Raw genomic sequence first — 9,898 nt, 5'->3', positions numbered from 1 at the left:
GTTTTTTTTTCCACTTTAATAGTTTTTAAAGCAGAAAATATTTTTTATTTGTATATGCACATGTGTGTTCATGTGTATATTTTAGTGTTACACCTTCTTATTTAAAATAAATGAAGCAAAAATCAAGTGTCTTAACATTTATTACATAGCATTATACATCAGTAGTTGTCATGGTACAAGTCCTTGTGGAGAAGCAAAGAATGCCATCTTCTCCTGTTCCGTTGTTGTCTCATTTTTGTAATAATGATTTAATGATTAGATTTTTATTTGCTGCCATCATGGTTAAAATGCTTCTCTGACGAGCTGCTTCTTATTTGGCTTTTGCCATGAAAGTGACGTGACATTTAGCCAAGTATGGAGACCCATACTCAGAATTTGTGCTCTGCATTTAACCCATCCGAAGTGCACACACACAGAGCAGTGAACACACACACACACTGTGAACACACACCCGGAGCAGTGGGCATTTTTAAAGTATATATATAGTGTTGGGAAAAGTTACTTTTAAAAATAATGCATTACAATATTGCGTTACTCCCTAAAAAGTCTCTAATTACGTAATGGGTTACATACTTTTGCATTAGTTTTGCATTACTTTTTAAATATGAGCAGAGCTTGAATGTTTTTAATATAAGAAGTTCTAATCTAAAAGCCCTTTCACACCAAAAAGTGTAATGAATAAACCTCAGGCTAAAGGAAAGTAAATTCACGCCTGTACAGTAGAACATAGGAGAAAAAGTTTCAACACCTTTCAGCAATAAAAAAAAACTAAAAAAATACAATTGAAAAATACATTGAAGCACGATTGTTAGTTTATCTAAAGTCATTTTTGCTTATCAAAGTAATATCTGCTTATTAATATGGTTGAACTGGATCATCAAAGGTCAGCAGCAAAGACATTAGTGGGATAGATAATGGGATGGATACATTTGTGTTACTTAATTGCGTCAGAACCGCAGTCACCCAGCAGAGTGTTCTTTTGGGCCAGCACGAAGCCAGATTGTCGAACACCACAAGGGATATGGAGTTTTTAGCCAACCAAGTGGCTGAGCTGACCACCCGCATCCAAGAGCTGCAACGAGAGACTGCACAGGGTGGTGCAGCTCACCATCTTCCTCGCCATGAGCCTGAGCTCCGATGCAATAACCCACCACCCTACAATGGGGACCCCAATTCCTGCCAGGCCTTCTTGTCCCAGTGTTCGGTGGTGTTTGCCTTGCAGCCACGTAAATACGCACTTGAGATTTCCAAAGTGGCTTTTGTTTTGACTCTTCTAACTGGCAAGGCTAGAGACTGGGGAACCTCCATCTGGGAGACTCAAGCTCCCTGTTGCGCCTCTTTTAAGGATTTCCGCCAGGAGATGGAGAGGCTATTTGACCGCTTTGCCAGAGGTCAGGAAGCGGCTGACCAGCTAGGACGGCTCTGTCAGGCGGGTTGCTCACTATGCGATTCATTTCAAGACTCTGGAAGTGACCTGCGATTGGAATGAGGAGGCCTGTCGAGCTATGTTCCGTGCAGGGCTAGAGGATGACATCCAGGATGAGCTGGCGACTCAGGACTTGCCACGTGACTTTGGCGATCTCGTTAATATGTCATTGCGGATCGAGGGTCGCCTTCGCCGCCGCCGTCAGCGCCTGGCAGTTCATTCACCCTGGAGGACTGAGGAGTTGTCACCTGTTTCCCCCACAGAAACCACTGAGCCTGAGCCTATGCAGGTGGGGCGCCTTCGGCTCACTCCTCTACAGAAGCAGCAACACCTAGGGCTGTGTCTGTATTGTGGCAAATCCGGTCACTTCGCAGCAGGCTGTCCATTAAAAGTCAAGGCTCACCAGTAAAGAGGGGGATCCTGATGAACGCTACCCCTTTATTGCATCCCCCCTCCTGTCGAACTCTCCTTCCTGTCTCAATTCAGTTTGGTGATGTCTCTAACTCCTGTGCAGCACTGGTTGGCTCGGGAGCTGAGGGCAACTTTATGGACCTCTCTCTAGCCACCCGCTGGGGGATTTCCTGTCATTCCTCTTCCTGAACCTATTCCTGCCCATTCATTGAATGGCACTTTGATCACCACTGTTTCCTACGCTACTCCTCCTGTCAATCTAATAGTTTCGGGCAATCACCGTGAGGTGACTGCGCTGTACCTTCTTGAATCCCCGAGTGCCCCCATAGCTCTGGGGCACCCGTGGTTGGTGCAACATGGCCCTCACGTGGATTGGTTCAGCAACTCTGTCTTGTCTTGGAGTAAGTTTTGTATAATACATTAATGGATCCCTCATAGCCGGTCTCATCCGACCCTCTTCATCTCCTGCAGGTGCTGGGTTCTTCTTTGTCAAGAAGAAGGATGGCTCCTTGCGTCCTTGTATAGATTACCGAGGCCTGAATGACATCACTATTAAGAACAGGTACCCCTTGCCTCTTATGTCGTCTGCCTTTGAGCTATTGCAGGGAGCCAAGGTTTTCACCAAGCTAGACCTTCTGAATGCCTATTGCCTGATTCGCATATGTGAGGGGGATGAGTTGAAGACAGCTTTCAACACACCCACGGGACACTTTGAGTACCGGGTCTTACCATTTTGTCTGATTAACGCCCCAGCTGTCTTCCAGGCCCTGGTTAACGATGTTTTGAGAGACATGGTGAATCGCTTCATCTCCGTGTATCTTGATGATATCTTGATATTTTCCCCATCTCTGCAGGTACACACTCAGCATGTTCGCCAGGTGTTACAATGGCTGCTGGAGAACCAGCTCTATGTTAAGGCGGAGAAGTGCGTCTTCCATGCCCAGTCGGTTCCGTTCCTGGGGTTCATTGTTTCTGCGGAGGAGATCAAAGTGGACCCCTGTAAGGTAAGGGCCGTTGCCAAATGGCCAGCTCCTGACTCTCGTAAAGCTCTGCAGCGGTTCCTGGGGTTTGCCAACTTCTATCTGTGGTTCATCCAGAACTTTGGGCAGGTTGCTGCACCTTTAACGGCACTCACCTCTCCCAAGGTACCGTTCAAGTGGAATACTTGGGCACAGGAGGCCTTTGATAAATTAAAGTCCCGTCTTATCTCTGCTCCTGACTTGTCTATTCCAGACCCTTAACGTCAATTCATTGTTGAGGTGGATGCCTCAGATGTCGGTGTGGGCGCAGTCCTATCTCAGTGGTCACACGAGGATGGAAAGGTGCATCCCTGTGCCTTCTTCTCCCACCGCCTGAGTCCCCCAGAACGGAATTACGACATAGGTAATCGGGAGTTGTTGGCGATCAGACTGGCTTTGGGGGAGTGGCGTCACTGGTTGGAGGGCACAGCTCGGCCCTTCCTGGTCTGGACGGATCACAAGAACCTCGAGTACATCCATTCGGCCAAGAGGCTGAGCTCCCGACAGGATCGCAGACTGTTCAGGTGATGGTTGATCACGTATTCCGGATTCATGGTCTTCCGGTCGACGTGGTCTCTGATAGGGGTCCCCAGTTTGTCTCTCAGTTTTGGAGGGAGTTCTGTCGGCAGATCTGGGCCTCTACGAGGCTGTCATCAGGTTTCCATCCCCAGACCAACGGGCAGTCCGAGCGGGCAAACCAGGATTTGGAACGCACTCTTCGCTGCCTGGCATCCCACAATCCCAGCTCCTGGTGTCAACAGCTGTCCTGGGTAGAATACGCCCATAACTCCCTTCCGGCTTCTGCCACAGGTATGTCTCCATTCCAGTGTTCTGTTGGTTATCAACCTCCATTGTTTCCAACACAGGAACCCGAAGCTGCGGTCCTGTCTGCTTTGGCTTTTGTCCAACGGTGTCGACGCACCTGGAAAAAAGCTAAGGTAGCCTTGGCCCAGGCTGATAGGCGGATCAAAGCAGCGGCTGATCGTCACTGGACTCCTGCTCCCCGCTATGTGTGTGGTCAAAGGGTATGGCTCTCCAAGGACCTGGCTCTCCAAGGACCTGCCTCTCAGGTCCGTTCCTCCCTCCCCCTCATTACTATAGTTTCTGCTTCTAATTGTTTAACTCCACTCACCTGAATTCAATGTCTGTTCATCTCTTGCTCTATTTATTCCCGTCTGTCACACCAATCGGTGCCAGATCGTTGTTCGACTATAGCCCATGTGTAGCAATTCTGTCGTGCCATTGTCTGCTGCTACTGGTTTTGTTTTGTTTTCTATTCTTTCCCCTCCCTCATTTCCTAGACCGGGCACCTGCATTCCTCAGAATTGTTTTTGGTTTGCTCCATTACGGGCTCTCTCGTGTCTTCCTCCCCCCTCCACTCTCTACGCGGCCATGCCGTTGGGCGCCCCCTGCCGGGTGTTTACGAAAGGTCATTGAAGTCTCTTATTTTTCTGTTGGAACTTTTTCCCTTATTTCCCGGCCTGTTTCTGTCCGTTGGAGGGAGTTTTTTCTTTTGGACTTTTTGAATAAATTCTCCCACTGTAACCTACATCTGTGTCCAGATGTGTTCCTGACAAGAACTACAGTAACATCATATTCACACAATGCACACAATGCCTTTGTACTTCAGATTTCTCCCAATATGGGGACAGGAGACAGTTAATAAATGAAAATGTTTTTGAAAAGGTAACTCAGATATATATATATATATATATATATATATATATATATATATATATATATATATATATATATATATATATATATATATGAAGAGTTCAGATGCAAAAGCCTCTAAATGCCATAAGCTCCTATGCTTAGGTTGAGTCATTTTACTTTAATGGCAATGTGCAGGTCCTTTTCCAGGCTATTAAAGTGAAATAACTGAACATATATATAGGAGCCTGATAAAAATCCTAATTTTAGATGAAAATTTCAGATGGCATTTAGAGGCTTTTGCATCTGAACTCTTCATATATATATATATATATATATATATATATATATATATATATATATATATATATACACACACACACACACACACACACACACACACACACACACACACACACACACACACACACACATATATATATATATATATATATATATATATATATATATATATATATATTGTAAATTAAAAAGTAATGCAAAAGTAAAGATCTTTTCTTTATCTTGGACTCATCATCCCAGAAACGTCAAACAGGAGATACTCTGCTGTACTGTTTTGGCCATAAAGACCAAAAAGAAGTGCCTTCTCACTAATTACTTAGAGTTCAGCTGCTAAAGTAAGAGATGTGTTTGAATATGACTCGTGAAAAAAAAATTACTTTACAAAAGCCTCAGTTGCAAATAATGATAAACATTAACAGATTTAGTCATAAGTGCATGCTAATGGGATTCAGCAAATGAAAATGGCATAAATAATTGAGCTCAGAGTGGTGGCATGGTAAGTGGATGAGAAACACTACATGGGGTTTTCAGGGACCCTGATTTTCAGGTTCAATGGTATTCAGTTCTAAGATCATATTAGTGGAAATTACACCTATGAAACTGACTTTTGAACATGATTTCACAAAAAATAATGGATTTTTGAACCAGTCTGGTTATTGCACTTAGGGTTCTTTTCAAGGGTGTCATACACACTTATTCCACCACTGTAATTAGACTCCATTTCCTGTCCCAGTGATGATGATGGTGATGCTTTATTGATTGTCTCAGTGTTGTTTCAATGTTATTGTACCTTTATTTCAGAATTTAGCAACTTTATTGCCTCCTTAAGATGCACTGCCCACACACCTTCTTATTCCATAATGTTGTCTTGTTTTCTGAAACAACTTAAAAAATAAACATAATAAGAGATATTTTGCTTCTCAAGTTAAAAAAAGAAAGAAAAGTTTATTTAAAACGCTGATTAAAAGTTGTAGTTTTCCTTATTCCCACACACTTTCCTTTTCCTTATTTCTGTAATTTTCAAAATGTCTGAACATCCTTAATACATTAATATTTTTGTCATAGAATGCATTGTAAAGGTAAATTTTTAGTCCCAAATGTTGTTATATTTATTTACAATTATTTTAAGATATTTATTTTCCCAACTAAAAAATAAATAAAATAAAAATTCATAAATGATTAAAATACTTTTTTTTTTTTACTTTTGCAGATTTGTAAAATACTTTGGATTAAAACATTTGCTAACTGAACCACTGTAAAAATGTAAAAAGAATCATGTTTGGTATCAAGTAATATGTGATATATACAGGCCACAGTTGTTTTCTCTCTTTCAAACGCAGCATATCCTTCCACATTTCCACTCTCTGAATCACACTCTCTAATGTGTCTCTCTCATCTTCTGTGAACAGAGGATTACCGGCACCGATGCCTGGAAACTCAAGGGCTCATCAGAACTGTTTATGCAGGCCGCTTTCTCAAGCTTCACATCATAACAGCTCCAGGGCAAACATCTCCAAACTTTTGACTTGGTCACTGTTGAAAACAGCATCTGAATCTGCTCGCTTGTTTGAGAGCTTGCCAAGAATCTGGGAGAGAGATGTGCTTCAATTTCATCTTGGTCATGCCTCATAACCAGATTTCATGACTTTAATGAGCTCATTACAGTGGGCTGGCTTCATAAGAGACGCATGCGGCTCACACTGCCCAGAGCGCTTCTGAATGGACAACGCTGCGACCACCGCGATAGCAAACAGAATTAAACTCACAGTGAGCGCAGATGTTTGGGGTATACACTCATGAATTTGTATGCTCATATTCAAAGCATTCACTGATGAACAGATTCAGTTTTAACTATAAACTATTGAGTATTTTGACTCAAACCATTCGATTTATAATGTTAAAATATTAAAGTCCCTCTGCATTCACAAATTTTATAAATTACATTTAAATATTTTTTGAAGTCTTTGGCTTGACTAATTTATCAAGCAATGTTGCTAATGTAACACAAACCATGTTCGAGTTTGACATCCCAGACAGCTATCTTGTAAAAGTCAAAATCCTTAGGTAGAAACGCTCAGAGATGTATAAAGTACTAGAGACCCATACTTGAGTAAAAGTACAAGTGCTCTATCAAAAAAGTGACTTGAGTAGAAGTTGAAGTGCTCTTTAAGCACCACACTTAAGTAGAAGTACTAAAGTATTCAACATTTTTGTACTTAGTATTGCAAGTAGTCTATTTTAAAATTTACTACTCAAGTACTGAAAGTAAAAGTACAAGTATTGTGTTATGTAGTTATTAAAGAAAGTAGTCAAAAGTTGAACATATTGTTTTTACTATTTCAAATGATTAACCTAAAGGACAATCACAATTCCTTTGACTGAAACTTCTTGTAAACAAAACAAACAAAAAAAAACAGATTAAAGGGTTATTTCGCCCAATTTGCAAAATTATGTCATTAATTACTTACCCTCATGTTGTTTCAAACATGTAAGATCTCCATTTATCTTTGGAACACAGTTTAAGATATTTTAGATTTAGTCTGAGAGCTCTGAGTCCCTCCATTGAAGCTGTGTGTACGGTATACTGTCCATGTCCAGAAAGGTAAGAAAAACATCTTCAAAGTAGTCCATGTGACATCAGAGGTCAGTTAAATATAAAAAATAGCAAAAACTACGACTTTATTCAGCATTGTCTTCTCTTCCGTGTCTGTTGTTAGACAGTTCAAAACAAAGCAGTTTGTGATATCCGTTTCGTGAATGAATCATTAGATGTAACCGGATCTTTTTGAAACAGTTCACCAAATCGAACTGAATCGTTTTAAATGGTTCGCGTCTCCAATACGCATTAATCCACAAATGACTTAAGCTGTTAACTTTTTTAATGTGGCTGACACTCCCTCCGAGTTAAAACAAGCCAATATCCCGGAGTAATTCATTTACTCAAACAGTAGACTGACTGAACTGATGTGAAGAGAGAACTGAAGATGAACACCGAGCCGAGCCAGATAATGAACAAAAGACTGACTCGTTCACGAGTCAAGAACAGTTTACAAATTCGTGTCCGATTCGAGAACCGAGGAGCTGATGATACTGCGCAGCACGTCCTGATTTTGCCAAGTCCGATGTGTTCCTAGGTCAACATATTTTGTTGACCCTGGAACAACATTTTACTCCAAAAATATATTCTTAACCATATCCCTACACCTAAACCTAACCTTAACCATGAGTAATCCCTAAAATCAGAGGAAATGATAGATGAATGACAATGATGTACAAGCACCAAACACTGATTTTAAGCATAAACTTCACAAAATCTATAAACTGGTTCTTCAAATCTGATTGGTTAATCACAATGTTGTTCCAGGGTCAACAACGATGTTGTCCCAGGAACATGTCTCACTTGGTAAAATCAGGTTAGGCATACTGCGCATGTGTGATTCAGCGTGAAGCAAACCGACACACAGCGCTGGACCGAACTGATTCTTTTGGTGATTGATTCTGAACTGATTCTGTGCTAATGTTATGAGCCCAGGTAAACCGAAGGCTTGCAATCATCGCCAATGACGTCATTACGTCGAGCGCAAAAGAACCGGTGAACTGTTTTCTTCAACCGGTTTATTGAATCGAACTGTCAGAAAGAACTACTGGTGATCCAGAAACCGATGCAACCAGTTCTTGACTCGTGAACGAGTCATTATCTGGCTCGGCTCGGTGTTCATCTCTCTCTTCACAGCAGTTCAGTCAGCACCCGCAGTCTTCTTAATCGCTTGATTCACTCAATGATGTGCCAACTTCATCAAACCTGCCATCTACAGTTCTGGCAGTGGTAATGTGGGTAACGAGTAACGATGCAGCACATAACAAAAATAACGGAGTAAAAGTATTAAACTCATCGAAAATATGTACTGAAGTAAAAGTGGAAGTAGGGGAAAAAAATAATACTCTAGTAAAGTACAGATACCGCCTTTTAGTACTTAAGTACAGTAGTGAAGTAGTTCTACTTCGTTACTATACATCTCTGGAAAACGCTAATGCTAAGAAAAGCCCCACTGTGCAAGTTGTCAGGTTTGGTTACACGTTTGTGATAGTAGGAAATTAGTTGTTTCAAACTGCATTTATGCAAAAAAAAAAAAAATGAAAAATACACCATGATTTACTCACCCCTCAAGCCATCCTAAGTGTATGACTTTCTTCTTTCAGATGAATACAATTGGAGTGTTATTAAAAACATTTTTTGACTCTTTCAAGCTTTAAAATGGCAATAACTGCTGATCAAGATCCGTGCCTCTTGAATTCCTCAAATCAAACGTGCGCGCGCAAGTGGGCAGGTCATGTGTGGCAAAAGGGTGGTTGCCATGGTTGCGAGAGAGTGACAGTCGCCTAAGCCAATCCTATGTTTCGTCCCGAATGGAAATAATGAGCTGTGTTTAATACAGATTAAACGGTCTAGAGTCACTCAATTTTTATACTCTTTTTATCGGAGTACTTACATTTTAATTATGCATTGATATATATAGAAAGTTTAAACAAATTTAGAAGAAAGTTGTTTATAAAATGTTTACCTACCCTGCCTTTAAGCCTTTAGCCCAATAGAGCGCACATTTAGAAGTATAATGATAAATTCATATGTGAATACCTCATTTAATAAATGAATTTAGCTTTTTAAACAAATCTGTTGATTTAAGGATTGAATGCACTCATTAAAACTTTGCTGCCATTGTGGTTGTAGTTCCTTATTATTTTATTTTTGCAATAATTTAATATTTCTACAATTAAATGTTTAAACAACATAATTTATGCAAAATCTATACATGTTGTTGATTGTGATTTCCTTTGATTGTTATTAACCATTATGTCTTTTTATTCGGATTTAATTTATCGATTAAATTTAATAATCTGATACAAGAGAACACCAATTATTATTATTTATTTTCATTGCTCATTGTTATTTCAGGGGTTTGATGTCTCAGCTGAGAGAACACATCATGTTAATCATATTATAATTACTATTTAATATTACATCTTGACTACAACTTTGACTAGGCTAGACATGTTGCATATTAGTTTTATACTATATATCAAC

The sequence above is a fragment of the Carassius auratus genome, unplaced genomic scaffold (genome assembly GCF_003368295.1).
Source record: "Carassius auratus strain Wakin unplaced genomic scaffold, ASM336829v1 scaf_tig00005315, whole genome shotgun sequence".
In the NCBI taxonomy this organism is placed as follows: Eukaryota; Metazoa; Chordata; class Actinopteri; order Cypriniformes; family Cyprinidae; genus Carassius; species Carassius auratus.
The sequence above is the reverse complement of the archived record's forward strand: the minus strand, read 5'-3'. Positions refer to the sequence as shown.